The sequence below is a fragment of the Bos javanicus genome, chromosome 5, assembly GCF_032452875.1.
Source record: "Bos javanicus breed banteng chromosome 5, ARS-OSU_banteng_1.0, whole genome shotgun sequence".
In the NCBI taxonomy this organism is placed as follows: domain Eukaryota; kingdom Metazoa; phylum Chordata; class Mammalia; order Artiodactyla; family Bovidae; genus Bos; species Bos javanicus.
In genome coordinates this window covers 6282157-6301830 of record NC_083872.1, presented here as the reverse complement: position 1 = coordinate 6301830, position 19674 = coordinate 6282157, and the positions used below count along the sequence as shown (strand labels likewise).

The window sequence follows — 19674 nt, the reverse complement described above, 5'->3', positions numbered from 1 at the left end:
AAAAAACTTCCTGCCACATATGACTTATAAATTGCTGCCAAACTAAAAGTATTCTATTTTTCATAGTCCCCCACCCATTTCATGGGTTGTGACAGAACCGGGAACTGTCCAGTCTTCACTGCACAGTCAAAGCTGGTTGCAGACAAGGCTGGGTTACCATTCACAGATAAGACAGAGTAGAAACACAGGGCAGTCACATTCTTTCTAAGTCAGTGATCAAGAGCTGCATGTGTTGCTTTACCGTCATTGCGTAGCCAGAGCCGCACACCTAGTGACAAGGGTCACTAGGGAACAGAGCCTTAGCTCGGCAGCCGCCTGCGTGGCTGAACTCTGTTCCTCTGGAAGAGGGGGACGCCTAGCTGGCTCCCCAGCACCATCTGCTCCTGCAGGATCCCTGGCCTCCCACCATGGGATGGAGTTCTCTGTGCTCCCTCATCCGTCTCTCCCAGTTTTCCAACCTCTGTATTCTACTTATTTGTTGTGGCTGAAGTACTTACTCTGAGTAGTCGATATGTGTAAAAACACTGTGCATATTTAATGTATATAATTAGATGGGTTTGAGCATGGGCAAACACGCTTGAAACCATCCCCGCAGTCCAGGCAATAAACACGCTCACCACCCCCAAAGCTCCCTCCGTCGTATCCTGGCATGTGTGTCCGTGGAACGCCTGATCTGAGGCCTGCCCTCTCAGCACATTCTTCAGCAGAGGTTACGGTGCTGTTGGCTGTAGGCACTGTGCCGTGCTGCAGGTCCCCAGAACTTACTCATCTTGCGTAACTAAAACTTTATACCCAGTGAGCAACAACTCCTCATTTCCTCCTCCCCCCAGCCTCTGGTATCATTCTACTTCCTGCTTCGATGAGCTTGACTATTTTAGATCCTTTTTTATTATTTATGTGGGATCATAATGAGTATCATTTCACACCTATTAGGATGGATATTATCAAAAACAAAAAAGACAACAAGTGTTGGAGAGGATGTGGAGACGTTGCAATCCTTGAACGTTGTTGGTAAAATGTAATATGGTGCTGCTGTTGTGGAAGACAGTATGGAACTTCCTCAGAAAAATTAAAAATAGAACTACCATATGATCTGGCAGAGGAGGGCATGGCAACCTACTCCAGTACTCGTGCCTGGAGTATCCCATGGACAGAGGAGCCTAGTGGGCTACAGTCCACAGGGTTGTAAAGAGTCAGACATGACTGAAGCAACTTAGCACACACGCATGATCCAGCAATCTCACTTCTGAGTATACATATCCAAAAGAACTGGCATCTGGATCTCAAAGAAAAAGCTTTTTTAATTAACTTACTTATTTTCGGCTGTGCTGCTCTCTGCTGCTGCCAGCAGGCTTTCTTTAGTGTGCAGGTGTGGGCCACTCTTCGTTGCGGTGCATGGGCTTCTCGCTGCGGGGGCTTCTCTTACTGTGTCTCACAGGCTGTGGGGCACAGGGGTCTCAGCAGTTGTGGCGCACAGGCTTAGTTCCTCCATGGCGTGTGGGGTCTCCCCGGACCAGGGATCAACCTGTATCTCCCGATTGGCAAGCAGATTCTTAACCACTGGCTCACCAGGGAAGTCAGAGATACCAAAGATATCAAAGAGATATCTGCACATCCATGCGAATTGCAGCATTGTTCACACTTCCAAAATATAGAAACAATCTAAATATCCACTGATGGATAAATAGATGAAGAAAATGTAGTATATACATACAGTGGAGTAATATTCAGCCTTGAAAAAGAAGGAAATCCTGGAAATTCCCTGGTGGTAGAGTCATTAGGACCTCAAGCCTTCACTGCTGAGGGCCCAGGTTCAATCCCTGGTAGCGAAACTAAGATCCCACTAGTCACATTGCACAGCCAAAATTTTTTTTAAACAAATAATTAAGAAGAATAGACAGCAAATAAATATGGTCCAAATGGATGAAACTAGAGGACCTCGTACAAGTGAAATGAGCCAGTCACAGAAGGAGATAGGGTCTTTAAAGAGGTAATTAAGTTACAATGAGGTCCCTGAAGTGAGCCCTAACCCACTATGAAGAGTGTCCTTGTAAGCGGCAGTTAGGAAATAGACACACTCAAAGGAAAGACTGTGTGATGACAGAGGGAGAAAATGGCCACCTACACACCAAAGAAAGGCTTCCGAGGAAACCAGCCCTGCTGACATCTTGATCTTGAACTCCTAGCCTGCAGAACTGTGGGAAATTTAATTTGTTGTTTAAGCAACGCGGTCTATTTTACTTTGCTATGGCAACCCCTGGTGGCTCAGATGGTAAAGAATCAGCCTGCATTGCAGGAGACCTGGGTTCGATCCCTGGGTCGGGAAGAACCACTGGAGGAGGGCATGGCAACCACTCAAATATTCTTGCCTGGAGAATCCCCATGGACAGAGGAGTCTGACGAGCTTCAGTCCATGGGGTCGCAAAGAGTCGGACATGACTGAGCGATTAAGCACACACAGCACACACGGCAGCCTTAGCCAACACTGCTGCTTTAATGTAGGACCCGTTCATTCTCCACTTCACTGCTCAGGAGCCATGAAAGCCTCCCTTGGTAAATCCTTAACCTCATTAAGGCTCTCTGCTAAACAGAAGGCCATTCTCCCTGGGTATCTGCCTGTTAGTAGCACAGAATACCCACAGAAACTGAGGAATTAGCCTTTCCTTGAACAAAATCGAACTCTGGCACACCAGTCTCCTTAGGTTGGAAGGGGACGGTATAAAAGTCTGTTCTTCCCTCATAAGAAATATGCTACCGCATAAGAAGCTGGAAGCATCTTCAGGCAGATATTCTTTTGCTTTCTTGAAACTCATTCTCCCCTTGCCACTGCAGTCACATGCATTCATTCACCATTCTTTTAAGGACCTCGGTGTGGCCAAGTGAGGCAGACTAGTTCCAGGCCTCATGGAGCTCACTTCCCAGCAGAAAGATAGACATTAAAAGAGTAAACAGAGCAAAAAAATATAAATTGCTAGTTATTGAAGGACTGTAATTTGAGTCTGGAAAAGGCAATGGCACCACACTCCAGTACTCTTGCCTGGAAAATCCCATGGATGGAGGAACCTGGTAGCGGCAGTCCATGGGGTCTCTGAGGGTCGGACATGACTGAGCGACTTCACTTTCACTTTTCACTTTCATGCATTGAAGAAGGAAATGGAAACCCACTCCAGTGTTCTTGCCTGGAGAATCCCAGAAACGGGGGAGCCTTGTGGGCTGCTGTCTATGAGGTCGCACAGAGTTAGACACGACTGAAGCGACTTAGCAGCAGCAGCAGTAATTCGAGTCACTCACTGTGATAGAGAATAAGGGGAAGAGGGTTAAACCACTTTAGAGTTCTCAGAGAAAAAGACACTGAACAGATCCTGCAGGATGGGAAGGAAATGACATACCTCATGGGAAACTAGGGTGAGAGCATTCCTGGAGAGACTTTTCAGGTAGATATATCCAGGTATGCTTTTCTTGGTTAAAAGGAAATGGGCAGAAGACCTAGATAGACATTTCTCCAAAGAAGACATACAGATGACCAATAGGAACATGAAAATATTCTCAACATTGCTAAGAATTAGAGAAATGCAAATCAAAACCTCAATGAAGGAGAACAAGATGGCAGAGGTGTAGGAGGACATGGAGTACATCTCTCTCCATGGATACATCAGGAATAAGCCTTCAGACACGGAAGTGGATGCCGAAGACCAGCTGAGAGCGGACAGGAGTACCTGCAGAGTACCAGCAGAAAAGGATATACCAGCAAAGGAGCACCAGCAGAAAAGAATATATAGAACCACACAAAACTCAGTAGGACAAAGAAGCTAGGGGAAAAACAGGAGTGTTAGAAGAACGGGACCTGCCCTCGGCGGGTGGGGGAACTGAGGCAGGGGTGTGATCCCCACATCAGGGCAATTGTCTATGAGTCAGAGGAGAAACATTTAAGGCTGAGAGTGAAACAACTGATCAGTGGGAGCCTAAATGGAATGGGAATCAGACAGTCCTTGCCACAGCCATACATACCCCAGACAGGGACACAGGTCCCCTGGAAGGCACAGCAGCTGGGAGCTGGAGTTTAGGGAGTGTGGAGCAATCCCAGGGCAAGGGCTGCTGTTGACTGTGGAGAGACAGATTGAGGGGATGTGAAGGAGGAGATTGTGGTGGGAAATGCCTGTGGAGGAAGGCCAGGCAGCCATGGAAGCAAGGCGATACTGCTGAGTCACACATAGAGGGTGGAGCCATCACCATAGCCTCTTGAAAAAAGACTCTGATAGGGCCATAACTCCTGCGGCAGAGGCTGTCTGTGTCCCTGCACACTTGGCACCACCAGGGTCCCCGCAAGCCACACAGCTGCACCACCTTCACGCCCAGTCCTCACTGGGACAGAGCTGCCACAAGCAAAAAACATCTTGCATCTGTGCGTTCAGGGTCTCTCTAGTCACGTCCAACACTTTGTGACCCTGTGGACTGTGGCCTGCCAGTCTCCTCTGTCAGGGAGAGGCGTTCTCCAGGCAAGAATACTGGAGCATATTGGCCAACACTGGTTGCCATACCCTTCTGGAACACTGTATTTCCTGCTGCCCTAGCCGCCAACTCCCCTGAGTACCTGGTGCTGCCAGAACCCCTGTGACCCAAGCAGGTGCACCACCTCCACGCCTGGCCCTCACAGGGGCAAACCCAAGTTCTCCAGGGCAGCCTCAGGAGCAAACCCCAGTGGACGACCCACATGCAGAGGTGGAAAAAAGACCACAATTGAAACCCAGGGGCAGTGTGGCTAAGGAAGACCCAAAACCTTCCCACCAGCTGTACAAGCTGCAGATTAAATCCACACGGTCAACTAGGCAGACTCTGTGTGTATGGAATATATAAAAGGACATTGAGAGCTCCCACAAAAGAAAATGCACTAGTTCTGATAGCTGTGGACATTGGAGGCAAGAACACACTGGAGTAGGACCAGATTAGAATCTGAGCTGCCCCCACAGCAGGTCCAGAGACCAGCACAGGTTGGAGGGCATCCTAGGGAGGCGAGGTGGACGGTGACTCTCAGCGAGGGAAAGGACTGACAGCAGTGACTCAAGAAAAATGTTTATTATTCTTATGTTTTGACTTGTTCTGTAGATTCTTTTGGATTTTTTTTCTTTTTTCCTCCCCCCTCTGTTTAGTAGTTGATTTTATTGGCACCATGAAATCTAATTAAGCTTTTGAGCATTTTTTTTTCTCTCAGTCAAATTTTTTAATTGTTGATATAAACCTCTGCCTCTGTGTTGGGCTTTTGCAATTCTATGGAGTTCTTTTTTTTTCTTTTCTCTTTTTTTTATTTTTAATTTTTTAAACCTATTATTTTTTCTACATTCATTCCTTCGTTTACTTTTCCTACTGTTGTTTTCTCCTTGCACTTAATCTTTAATATATATAAATCTTCTTTATCTACCTCTATTTAACTTCACATATCTATTCTTTCTTTCCTTTCCTATCAACATATTTGTTAGTTTTATTTTCATTGCTTTATTCCCCACTTGGCACCTTGCTTTAGTTTTGTTTTCCAGTTTGTGCTTTGGTTAGTTTTGTTCTTAACTGGTAGATATAATTTTTGGTTTCCTTGGTTCCTTTGGTAGAGAAATAAAAAGCTTTTCAGACAAGCAAAAGTTAAGAGAATTCAGTACCACCAAACCAGCTTTACAACAAATGTTAAAGGGACTTATATAGTCAAGAAATACAAGGGAAGGAAAAGATCTACAAAATTAACCCCAAACAATTAAAAAAATGGCAATAGGAACATATATATCAATAATTACTTTAAATGTAAATGGATTAAATGCTCCAATCAAAAGACACAGATGGCTGAATGCATACAAAAACAAGACCCATATATATGCTGTCTATAAGAAACCCACTTCAGACTCTCAAGTGAGAGGATGGAAAAATATATTCCATGCATATGGGAAGTGAAAGAAAGCTGGAGTAGCAATCATCATATCAGACAAAATAGGCCTTAAACATTACAAGCAATAAGGAAGGCCACTACATAATGATGAAGGGATCAATCCAAAAGGAAGACATAACAATTGTAAATATATATGCACTCAACATAGGAGCACCTCAAGGCATAAGACAAACACTAACAGAGATAAAAGGAGAAATTGACAGTAGCACAATAATAGTAAGAGACTTAACACCCCACGCACACCCATGGACAGATCATTAAAACAGAAAATAAGGAAACACAAGTCTTATATGATATGTTAGAGGAGATGGATCTCATTGACATCTTCAGGACATTCCATCCAAATGCAGAAGAATACACCATCTTCTCAAGTGCACAAGGAACATTCTCCAGGATAGTCCACATCTTGGGTCACAAACCAAACCTCAGTAAATTTAAGAAAATTGAAGTCGTTTTAAGCATCTTCTTCAACCACAATGCTATGAGACTAGATATCAAATACAAGAAAAAAACTGTAAGAAACACAAACACATGGAGATTAAACAACACATTTCTAAATAACCAACAGGTTACTGAAGAAATCAAAAGGGAAATCAAAAAATTTCCAGAAGCAAATGACAATGAAAACACAACTCAAAACCTATGGGATGCAGCAAAAGCAGTTCTAAGAGGGAAGTTTATAGCAACACAATCCTACCTCAAGAAACAAAAACATCAAATAGACAACCTAACTTTACACCACCAGGGGCTTCCCTGGTGGCTCAGATGGTAAAGCATCTGCCTGCAATGCAGGAGACCCGGGTTCGATTCCTGGCTCGGGAAGATCCCCTGGAGAAGGAAATGGCAATCCACTCCAGCACTCTTGCCTGGAAAATCCAATGGACGGAGGAGCCTGATAGGCTACAGTCCATGGGGTTGCAAAGAGTCGGATACGACTGAGCAACTTCACTTTCCTTAACTTTACACCTAAAACAACTGGAAAAAGATGAACAGAAAAACCCCAAATTATTAGAAGGAAAGAAATCATAAAGATCTGAGCAGAAATAAATGAAAAAGAAATGAAAGAAACAGTAGTAAAGATTAATAAAACTAAAAGGTAGTTCTTTCAGAAGATAAACAAAATTGACAAACCTTTAGCCAGACTCATCAAGAAAAGAAGAAGAAAAAAATAAAAAAAAAAAAAGAAGAATCAAATCAACAAAATTAGAAATTAAAAAGAGGTTACAACAGACAATGAAGAAATACAAAGGATTATAAGACACTATGATGAACAAGTATATGGCAACAAAATGGATAACCTGGAAGAAATGGACAGATTCTTAGAAAAGTTCCATCTTCCAGGACTGAACCAGGAAGAAATAGAAATTATGAACAACCCAATTACAAGCACTGAAATTGAAGCTGTGATCAAAAGTCTGCCCAAAACCAAACGCCCAGGACCAGATGGCTTCACAGGAGAATTCTATCAAACATCTAGAGAAGAGCTAATGTCTAACCTTCTCAAACTCTTTCAAAAAATTTCAGAGGAAGAAGTACTTCCAAACTTATTCTACAAGGCCACCATTACCCTGATACCAAAACCAGATAAAGACAACACAAAAAAAGAAAACTACAGGCCAATATCACTGATGAACATAGATGCAAAAATTCTTAACAAAATTTTAGCAAACAGAATTCAGAAACACATCAGAAAGCTCATATACCACGATCAAGTTGGGTTTATTCCAGGGATGCAAGGGTTCTTCAATATACGCAAATCAATCAATGTGATATACCATATTAACAAATTGAAAGATAAAAACCATATGATAATCTCAATAGAGGCAGAAAAAGCCTTTGACAAATTTTAGTATCCATTTATGATTAAAACTCTTCAAAAAATGGGCATAGAAGAAACCTACCTCAGCATAGTAAAGGCCATATATGATAAGTCTACAGCAAACATTATTCTCAATGGTGAAAAACTGAAAGAATTCCCCCTAAGATCAGGAACAAGACAAGGGTGTCCACTTTCACCACTATTATTCAACATAGTTCTGAAAGTCCTAGCTACAGCAATTAGAAGAAAAAGAAATGAATCCAAATTGGAAAAGAAGAAGTAAACCTCTCACTGTTTGCAGATGACATGATATTATACATAGAAAACCCTAAAGATAGTATCAGAAAATTACTAGAGCTAATGAGTGAATTTAGCAAAGTTGCAGGATACAAAATCAATACACAGAAATCACTTGCATTTCTACATACTAACAATGAAAAACCAGAAAGAGAAATTAAGGAATCAATCTCATTCACCATTGCAACAAAAAGAACTAAATATCTAGGAATAAATTTACCTAAGGAGACAAAAGAACTGTACACAGAAAATTGTAAGACACTAATGAAAGAAATCAAAGAGAACAAACAGATGGAGAGATATTCTGTGTTCCTGGGTAGGAAGAATCAATATTGTGAGAATGATTGTACTACCAAACATAATCTACAGATTCAATGAGATCCCTATCAAATTACCAATGGCATTTTCACAGAACTAACAAAAAAATTTCACAATTCATATGGAAACTCAAAAGACCCTGAATAGCCAAAGCAGTCTTGAGAAAGAAGAATGGAGCTAGAGGAATCAATCTTCCTGACTTCAGATTATACTGCAAAGCTACAGTCATCAAGACAGTATGGCACTGGCACAAAAACAGAAATATAGACCACTGGAACAAGACAGAAAGCCCAGAGATAAACCCATGCACCGATGGGTACCTTGTTTTTGACTGAGGAGGCAAGAGTATACAATGGGGCAAAGACAGCCTCTTCAATAAATGATGCTGGGAAAACTGGACAGCTACATGTAAGAGAATGAAATTGGAACACTTCCTAACACCATACACAAAGATAAACTCAAAGTGGATTAAAGACCTAAATGTAAGACCAGAAACATAAAACTCTTAGAGGAAAACAGGCAGAACATTCGATGACATAAATCAGAGCAAGATCCTCTATTACTCGCCTCCTAGAGTAATGGAAATAAAAATAAACAAGTGGGACCTGATTAAACTTAAAAGCTTTTGCACAGCAAAGGAAACTATAAGCAAAGTGAAAAGAGAACCTTCGGAAGGGGAGAAAATAATAGCAAATGAAAACAACTGACAAAGAATTAATTTACAAAATATACAAGCAGCACATATAAGTCAATACCAGAAAAACCAACAACACAATCAAAAAGTGGGAGAAAGACGTAGACAGATATTTCTCCAAAGATATACAGATGGCTAACAAACACATGAAGAGATGCTCAATATCACTCATTATTAGAAAAATGCAAATCAGAACTACAATGAGATATCGCCTCACACTGGGCAGAATGGCCCTCATCAAAAAGTCTACAAACAATAAATGCTGGAGAGGGTGTGGAGAAAAGGGAATGGTCTTGCACTGTTGGTGGGAATATAAATTGACACAGCCACTGTGGAAGATAGCATGGAGATTCCTTAAAAAACTAGGAACAAAACCACCGTATGACCCAGCAATCCCACTCTACGCATATACCCTGAGGAAACGAAAATTGAAAAAGACGCATCTTCATTGCAGCACTATTTACGATAGCTAGAACATGGAAGCAACCTAGATGTCTACCGACAGATGAATGGATAAAGAAGTTGTGGTACATACACACAATGGAATATTACTCAGTCATAAAAAGGAATGCCTTTGAGTCAGTTCTAATAAGGTGGATGAACCTAGAACCTATTATACAGAATGAAGTAAGTCAGAGAGAGAAAGAGAAATATCGTATTCTAACGAACATATATGGAATCTAGAAAAATGGTACTGAAGAATTTATTTACATGGCAGCAATGGAGAAACAGACACAGAGGACAGACTTATGGACATGGGGAGAGGGGAGGAGAGGGTGAGACGTATGGAGAGAGTAACATGGAAACTTACATCACCATATGTAAAATAGATAGCCAACAGGAATTTGCTGTATGGCTCAGGAAACTCAAACAGGGGCTCTGTATCAACCTAGAGGGGTGGGGTGGGGAGGGACATGAGAGGGAGGTTCAAAAGGGAGGGGATATATGTATACCTACGGCTGATTCATGTTGAGGTTTGACAGAAAACAAGAAAATTCTGTAAAGCAATCATCCTTAAAAAATTTTTTAAAAGAACCTCAATGAAGTGCCATTTGACATGAGTCAGAATGGCCATCATTAAAAATTCCACAATGAACAAATGCAGGAGAGGGTGTGGAGAAAGAGAACCCTCTTACACTGTTGGTGGGAATATAAATTGGTGCAGCCTTTGTGGAGAACAGTATGGAGGTTCCTTAAAAAACTAAAAATAGAGCTACCATGTGATCCAGCAATCCCGTCCCTAGGCATATATCTGGAAGGAACTCTCGTTCAAAAAGATACATGGAACACCTCAGTGTTCCTGGAAGCACTGTTTACAGTCCCTGAGACATGAGCACAACCTAAATGTCTGTCGACAGATGAGTGGATAAAGGTGTGGTGTATGTAGACAACAGACTATTAGTCATAAGAAAGAATGGAAGAATTGTATTTGCAACAACATGGGTGGGCCTAGAGACTATTATCCTTAGTGAAGTAAGTCAGAGAGGACAAATACCATGTGATGACACTCGGATGTGGAGTCTGAAATATGACACAAATGAACTTATCTATGAAACAGAAATACAGACGTGGAAAACAAACTCATGGTTACCAAAGCGAAGGGGGCGGGAGAGGATAAATGAGGAGTTTGGGAATAGCAGATACTCACTACTGCAAATAAAATAGATAAACAAGGATGGCACTGCATGGCGCAGGGAACTCTGTTCTGTACACCAGAAACCAGCAAGATACTGTAAATCAACAGACTGCAATTTTTTAAAAAATGAGGTGCCATGTAGGCACCATTCCCAGTCCATCTAGGCACTGGGAATATAGCAGTGAAGAGAAAAAACGAAACTCTTCTCATAGAGTTTATGGGTCTGCTGGAAAGCGATTAAAAAACAAATAAGTAAATGTATAATGTGACAGGTAATGGTAAATGCTATGAAGGGAAAAATAAAGCAGGATAATAGGGAAAAGAAAAAGAGTAAAGAGAGTTTGCTCTTTTGTCTAACGAGGAGAGAGAAAGCTTTTTCTAATGAAAAAGATTTGAAGATGTGTTTTCTTTCTTTTGAAAGAAATTGGGAGACATGTTAATTCAGAGAGACTTGAAGAGAGTATGTGAGGAAGAACATTCAAAGGGCAGGGAACAGTAAGTGCCAAGCTTGCCTGCACATTGTAAGGAAGTCAGGGGTGGAGAGTGGTAGGAAATGACACCAGAGAGGAGCCAGAAATGAGTTTATTTGCACCCATTTCAACCAAGGTTGAGAGTCTGGATTTGATCAGTGAGATAACATTACACTGGAAGGTTTGGGGCGTAAGAGAATGTGATTTTACAAGGTTCATCCTAGCTGCCGTGTGAAAAATAGTCTGTGAGGAGCAAGAGTGGAAGTTGGAAGAGCAATTAGGAGGCCAGTGCAGTAATCCAGGGCAGAGAAAGATCCAGGGCAGGAGGAGAAGGGGGTGACAGAGGACGAGATGGTTGGATGGCATCCCCAACTCAATGACATGAGTTTAAGCAAGCTCCAGGAGATGGTGAAGGACAGGGAAGCCTGACATGCTGCCGCCCAAGGGCTTGCAAAGAGTCGGATGCGACTGAACAATAATAAGGGCAGAGATACTAGTGGATGGATGTGTGGCTATGTGGAGATGATAAAAAGCTATCAGATTCCAGACGTATTTTGTTGGTAAAGCCAAAAGGACTTGTCGGAGGTATGCATGCAGGATGTAGAGGGATTCACGATGATTTTAAGACATGGCCTAAGCAGCAGAAGGGTGGAGTCGCCATTTATGGAGCTGACTAGGGCTGTGGGCCTCTGCGTGTTCTGTGTGGCAGCAGCGCTGCTCTGCACCAGGGGTCTTCATCTCTGCCAGGGGTTGCTAGTGCCAAGGGCAGGGCAGAAGAGAAGGGAACTCACGTTTGTTGAGAGGCTAACATTCACCTGTCCTTCTGCCTAGTGATTTATTACACATTACCTCATTTCTTCTCCACAAAAAACCTACCAGTTTTTTTTTTTCCACTAAAAAAATTGGAGGCTGGGAGATAATGAAACTGAGACCAAGAGGGATTAAGAAACGCTCCCCAGGTGCTCCCAGTTAAAGGTGGCAGGACCTCTCCAAACTCAGGACGTCTACTGGGCTCTCAGGCATATATTCATTCTGTTTTTGAGAAAAGTTCATGGGACAGAAAGCTTGAGAAGTGCTGGGGAAGACAGAGGGGCCCAGAGTTAAAGAGATCACTGGGGAAAATGGGAGAAGGTCTCAAGTAAACCAAAAAAGTCTTTAAAATCCGTTCTTTTCAGGTTCAGTACGTGGACTGAGCCACATTCCTGGCCCAACTCTGCCCTTCGGTTCTCTGGGCCTGGGTTGCCACGGCCCAGCCCTCCCCCTCCTCTGCTCCAGGTCATTCAGAGACAAAGGGACAGTCCCAGCTGGGGAGACAGGCAACTTCGCTACGAAGGCACCACGGAGTCTTCATCTCTGAACTCTTCCCGCACTCCTGACATCTCTACCCAACTGTAAGTTCAGCCATCAGGCTAAGTGTCACGTGCAGACCACGTCGGTTATAAACAAGCTCCTCCCCGACTGTTGACCAGTTCCTCCACAGCACTGTGAGTCTCACATCAGCTGCGCTTGACGCTTAGCAATCTTTGGTCTCACATCCATGCAGGTCTGGATGGACCTCGTCCACGTCTTTCACAGCCTTTCTATAACTGGAGGTTACGACCATCTGCTCTGCCCTTCCGTGACCTCCTGTTTGGATTTCAGCAGGAACCTATTTCCCATCGCATCTTGATCACTTTCTTCTTCTATTCATCCCATCTCTCTCTCCCAGATTGATATTTTCTGTTGCTTATCTCTGATCATGTCACATTACCCCTTAAAAACTATCAGTGTTTCCCTATTGCTGCCAAAATAAATGCAAATCCTCAGATTCCCATTCAAGTGAAAGTGAAGTCGCTCAGTCGTGTCTGACTCTTTTCGACCACATGGACTGTGGCCTACCAGGCTCCTCCATCCATGGGATTTTCCAGGCAAGAGTACTGGAGTGGGTTGCCATTGCCTTCGCCAAGATTCCCATTCAAGCCCCACTCAATTCCGTTTCTTATCCCTGATCTCCCTATGTAGCATCTTCTAAGGGTAACTGCAGTAAAGCGCTTTTATACGCTATTTCCCTCTGACTTTCCCATCTCCATGTATTTCCCAATACCAGGATGCCTTCGTCCCTCCACCCTTGCTGCCATTTGAATCCTACGTAACATCCGAAGCTTAGCTCAGATGCTGTCTCCTCCGTAGAGTGATTTGCTGCTCACCCTTTCCTGAGGGCTGTCTTCTCAGCCCCTTATCGTATATCTCCCCTGTGGCATTTATCTAGATACTTGCTGGCTGCTGCTGCTTAGTCACTTAAGTCGTGTTCTACTCTTTGTGACCGCGTGGACTCTAGCCCACCAGGCTCCTCTGTCTATGGGATTACGAAGGCAAGAATAGTGGAGTGAGGTGCCATTTCCTGCTCCAGGGGCTCTTTCTGACCCAGGGATCACACTTGCATCTCCTGCATTGGCAGGTGAATTCTTTACTACTAAGCCACCTGGGAAGTCCCAGTTAGGTTTATTTTATTCTTGTCATGTAGTGGATATGAATTTACAACTCCAAATACTTATGGTCAGTAAATGTCAATTCTTAGCCCCCGTGGTCCAGTGGCTAAAACTCTGTGCTCCCAGTTCAGGGTGTTTGGGTTCAATCCCTGGTCAGGAAACTAGATTCCACATCCTGCAACTACGAGCTCGCATGCTGCAACTACAGGTCCTGAGTGCCACAGCTAGGACCTAGCAGAGTCAAATAAATTACAAAGTTTTTAAACGATCATATTATATGTGACCCCAAGTCCTAACAGCTCCTAATAACTCGTGGAGAGTTTCATCTTCCCCAGGGACGAATGAGAATCTGAGAAGGTTGTATGGTGTCCTACTCCGCTCATCATTCGGTCTTGTTACCCAGGTCTTCACTGTACCTTGAATGGAGCCCGCTGGTTGGGACATACATGGTCTGCTTTTATCCTCTAAGCTCTGCCCTCTTGTTTGTGGTGCTCTTGGAAGGAGGGGCGGGCTACCTGTGAATCTAGTTGAATTCTATTTTCTTTTCATTTGAGGGAAATTTCTCCCCTCTCTTGACCCTCAGAGAGATTATTCCTTTTGTTCTGCATCTGCTAATATCTTCATAAGTCATACAATCTTTTACAAAAAGTAGAAGGAGAGATTGCCTTCCTGAATTTCTGCTTTCTGCCCTGAAAAACAAACCTCCCTGAGGCAAAGGAGCACTCTGCTTAGCCTGGGGTAGGCTGCAGAGTCTCGGAGAATACACACAAGCTCTTATCTCAGTCAGGAATCCAGCCTCACTTGCCCGGTTTCCTGGCGACAGCAGTGGTCTTCCTCTTGTTTCTGCCCTTCTGTAACTTGCGCATGTTGCAGTGATACCTGGTTCAATAAACAGGCAGGACTCAAGGGAATTCAATCAGGAGATGCTCAGTTTTGTCTTGTTTTTCCTTACTACTATCAAACATCCCATTGGTTCTCTATTTTTCTGTCTTTGGACAGTATCTCAGAGAGATACCTCAGCCTTACCTGTCACTGTCAAGTATTAGAATGCTCTTATTTTCAGCAATCAGGAAATCCAGACAAATCGAATATCCAACTTCTGCTCTCTCCTCTAGTTCAAAGCTGCTCATGCCCACCCTAACATCAGAACGCTGGATTCAGGAAGGGGATGTAGACTGTGCTTACTCCCTGTCCCCCCAGAATGCTCTTGACTCATCCACATTTGGAGCAAAGGGTGGAGGGAAAGAAGGATGATAGGAAAAGGGAAAAAAATAATACTCATCGGTGCTCTTCAAGTGCCTCTCTTGGCTGCTAAGTGCCTTCTCACTCATGGAAAAAAGCCCAAATGCCACCTAAGTTTTCCTGTGAAGAATGTTTGTGGGTTCTTTGAAGGATACTCTCCATGTCCACTTCCATAGTTGCGCTCTGCTCTAGTCTCTGCTGCGTGTAATACGCTCTTAGGCTACTTCCCACCCAGTCCTGCTGAGCTGCTTCTCCTAGCGTTCACTGGGCCCTCTGGAAAACATCGTGTAGTCTTGCCTCTCTAGCCCTGCCCGCTTTCTCCCACTCTAAGCCTAGAAGGTCAGGTTCTCCTTGCCCTGCCGTCAGTGCCTATCGGGGCCACCTCTGTCTTCCTAAGGCACACGCCCAAACTCCTGTGGCCACGTGCAGACTCCCTCCTCGGTGAGCATCTCGCTGGGTGACCGTCCCTTTCCCTTTGCGGCAGACAGCACAGCCTCGGCTCTGAGAGGTCCTCTGGCTGCTTCCTTTACCTCACTAGAGGTAGAGGAATGTTCCAGAACTCACTCTCCTAACTGACAGCTCTTTTCAAAGAAAGCCTTTCTCCTCCACCAAATCCCTAGCCTTCCCTTTGACAGGCTGGAGGAATGTGTCAGCTAAGGGCCACAAGATCACATTTGGTCACCTTAACAAATCCTGAATGGCTGTGTCCAACGTCACTCTTCCTTAGAACTTACGGTCCTCCTTAGGTATCAGTCTCAGCTTTGGATTTCAGCTGCAATTCTAGGCAGAAGTACTTGTTGAATACCTGCAGACTCATTCATTTCCTTAGGCACATCAGTGTGAAATAGGAAGTAAAGCAAATGACTTGACACGAAAGGGAAGCGGACTTCCTCCTCATAAACGTGTTCTGAGCACCAGTCGGTTTAGGCAGACTGTCTCCCGTTTGCTTGGGACTGGAAAGGGGCCATTGGAGTGTCCTGCAGCCTCGTCAATAGCCTTTCTTTATCAATTATGGTAAAGCTTTACTTGATCATTTTAATTTACTACATGGAAAATGTTGGTGTCGGCAATTACCTTTCAACCACTTGGGGAAAAGTTCATTGTTGCTTTTTTTTAAAGTTGCTGTGCTTGCACAAAAATTAAGCTGCTTTTATATTCAAGTCCTGGTCCACTGAAAGGTTTTTGCCTTTCTGAACCTAGAAGCATGACTATCACATTAGTGATTGCCTACCCTCCATGGGAAAAAATAGTTACACGAAGCAATTATCCTTCAATTAAAAAGAAATAAATTTAAAAAATGGTTACACAGTGTTCTAGAAAAACTGCTGGCATGAGGGAAAGTCTTCAGTCAGAGCTTTCCTTACCATCCCAGTGGCTTGTGGGCTTGGAGAGCCCACAACAGGAGAGGTCACAGGGACGGGTGGGCTCCTGTTGGGGTGGGACCTAGATGCAGGCCCTGAAGGGGCCTGGAAATTCACCTGTGACCCAGAGGAAGTGCTTTTGTTTGCATTTGTAACATGTTTTTCTTTTAATTGTTAAAAAATTGACTGTATCTGTTTCCTGGAGTATGGCCCATGGCCCATGTGTACCAGAATCAGCTGGAGAGCATGTACACGCCTGGGTCCCACAGGAGACTACGGATCAGGCCACAGCCTTGGGACCCTGAAGTTTGCATTTCCAATGAGTCCCCCGCCTCTCAAGTCTGAGACGCCCCATCGGCCACGCTGTCCTGGTTGGCACAGGCGTTCTGAAGAGGCCTAAGGCTCAGGGCTGTTCTTGAAACAGAGCCACCAGAGCCCCCAGTTTTAACTTCCGCTTCTTCCCGACAGCCTGTCTTCCCAAAATACAGGTGTGCTTTGTCCCTCTACTAGCTCCTGATTCGCTTTCTTTTTATTCATTTTCTTTTGTTTTCTACTTTCCCACTTCTGACTCGTTGAGATCATAGTTTTATTCAGTTAATCAGAGTCTTTAATAAAGTTTCCATTTTTGGGAAATTTTGCAATTTGTCTCACATGTCTCTCTAAATGAGTTACACTCTAACCAACGTTGATCTAAGATTTACTACACAACTCAGATATTTTTTTCTGCAAAATTTAAGAATACTTTTGGCCCCAAACTTGAGATACAGTTTCCAAGTCTGACAGTATCCTCTGGGAAATATGGTTCCTTTATTTCAATGACTCCTTCCCCTACCTAGTAAGGTAGACTTTGCTCTGCCTGCCTTCTTTCTTGGGAATAACGTGATCCTGAAAGAGCAGAACTAGTGGGTAATCCACTTCAAGAGTGTGGGGGAGCCCTGTGCTGTGTGCTGTGCTTAGTCGCTCAGTGGGTTGCCATGCCCTCCTCCAGGGAATCTTTCCAGTCCGGAGACTGAACCCAGGTCTCCAGCATTGCAGGCGGATTATTTACTGTCCGAACCACCAGGGAAACTCTTGTCCATATAAAAAATTGGTACCTTCCCAAATCAGCTTGTCAGCATCACTCTGATGGTGAACCCATGAAAGAAGCGTTTGCTCACCAAGCTGCCCCTCCTGCGCTGAAGCCTGGTGACAGCATTCCGGGATGTCCCCTAGGCCTGAGTCCAGGCTTGCTGCCCAGATGGCACTGTGCTTCAGCGTTCGTCAGCAGGGACCCTGCAGGGCAGAGGAATCCAGAGTCCCAGCCTGGGCACAGTCGTGACTCTAGCGTTATGGCCTGCTGCTTCTGTTCTAATACTAGATACTATAGGAATCATGTCTCTTCCCTTCCCTTCTCCTTCCTTCTTTCCTGTCTCTCTGTTTCTGTCTTCATCTCTCACACACACTCAGTTTCTGTTGTTTTCATGCAAGCTGTCTCTCACAGTTGCAAGCTCACTCACTCCTCTCGCACACACACCCTCACACTTGCTTTTATGCTAGGTTTCATGAAGAGAGTAGAGTGGTGGGGAAAATGTGACAATCAAAAAAAGTATGAGCTAATAAGTGTAGTAAACTTGGGGAAACAGCATGACCTCTTCATTCAGATTCTGCTTAGTGTCTTAGAGATGAGGGTGTTCCTTTCCTCTGAGTTTGGAGAGGGCATCTCTCATATTGAGTTGTACGTCCTGCTTCAGAGGAAGGTCAGAAAGTCTTTCTTGCACATGCCACATCTCAAATTCCTTTAGCTTAAAACTATATGCTATGTCCAGGTGCTATATATTGGGGTTGTGTGTCTTGAACCCTATCACAAACGAGAAAAGAGTTTGTTTAGGGTTATTACTTAGGCTGTGAAAGGTTATTAGGGCTTTCTTGATATGAAATTGTGTAGAATTTATTTGGGGGCAGATATAAAGAACAGGGCACCTAACTGGAGGCAGTTGTTCCATCAGGAAGCATAGATGCTGACGCAGGAACACTGCTGGCCACAGTGTATGGGATCACAGCAGTGGGAGTATCGCCAAGCATATGGATTGGGTTAGAGGACAAGCTTATTCCAGTTTCTAAAGAAGGGCCCAGATTGGGGTATGCAAATTACAAAGCTATGCAAAGAAGGATTTGAATCCTCTTTTTCCTGGCTGAAAATTTCCTGATTCAATATTGATGACATAGTTCATCAGCTAAATCATTCTGTATAATAGCCAAAACCATCTGGACACAATCAGGGTATTCCCAAACCTGCACTCTTGGAGCATGGACAATATTCATAAGCCTTCTAATTGGCCGACCCTGCCTAAGGTGCAAATGTATATGAAATTATTAACAATGCAAAAGCATAGGTCACAATCTTCAGAGAATATTTCCTTCTGAAGGGCACCGCTGATGGAACATCAATTTCTGATACCAGAGGCATGGAAACATGTCTGCAATAGAGTCGCAGAATTTTTGAGTTAGTAGATCAAGGTCATTAATTTTCATCTCTCAGTTAGTGAAGGGTTTTCTAGAGGATGTCAATAATAATAATAGCCACTGAACAGTAAGGGGGTGATGGTATTTCATCTTGATGGAACACTTACAGTTTGCCCAGAGCTTCCCTGGTGGTTCAGGCAGTAAAGAATCCGCCTGCAATGAGGGAGACCTGTGTTCAATCCCTGGGTTGAGAAAATCCCCTAGAAGAGGGCATGGCAACCCACTCCAGTATTCTTGCCTAGAGAATTCCATGGACAGAGGAGCCTGGCGGGCTACAGTCCATGGGGTCGCAAAGAGTAGGACATGAATAAGTGACTAAGCACACAAGTTTCTTGCAAGGATTATCTCATTAAGTGCTACCATTTCTTGAGCACCTTCTCTATGCCAGGCACTTAATTTACACTCTGAATTCTCACGTCATAGTATCAGCAAGCTAGGTATTATTTTCATCCCTCATTTCACCAAGAAGGAAACTGAAGCTGATAAGTAAAGTAGTTTATTCCAAGTCAATACAGTGGAATACAGTGGAAGAGCCAGGGTTGACATTAAAATATATAACCAGGGCTTCCCAGGTGGCACTAATGGTCAAGAACCTGCCTGCCCATGCAGGAGACATAAGAGTTGCAGGTTTGATCCTTGGGTTGGGAAGATCTCCTGGAGAAGCAAATGGCTACCCACTCCAGTATTCTTGCCTGGAGAATTCCATGGACGTAGGAACCTGGTCGGCTACAGTCCAGAGGGTCGCAGAGTCTGACATGGCTGAAGTGACTTAGCAAGGCCAAGGCATGAGCTAGTGAGAACAGGCCTTGGTCCCTGGAGTCCCCTGCTGGGTCAGGCATTAACTCTTTAGTAATTGGATCTGGGGGAGTAGGGCTGCAAGATGCATGGTGGGACAGGTCTGGGACACCCAGGTTTGTTGGGAGTGGGGATGGAGCACA

General features: G+C 44.0%; 1 non-coding gene across 1 annotated transcript; it reads left to right on the top strand.

Annotated features, from left to right (window-relative positions):
* Window positions 1-6679: 6679 nt before the first annotated feature.
* On the top strand, window positions 6680-6751 carry TRNAC-GCA (transfer RNA cysteine (anticodon GCA)). The gene has a single exon. It is a non-coding gene; the product is annotated as a tRNA-Cys (tRNA).
* The last annotated feature ends 12923 nt before the right edge of the window (window positions 6752-19674 follow it).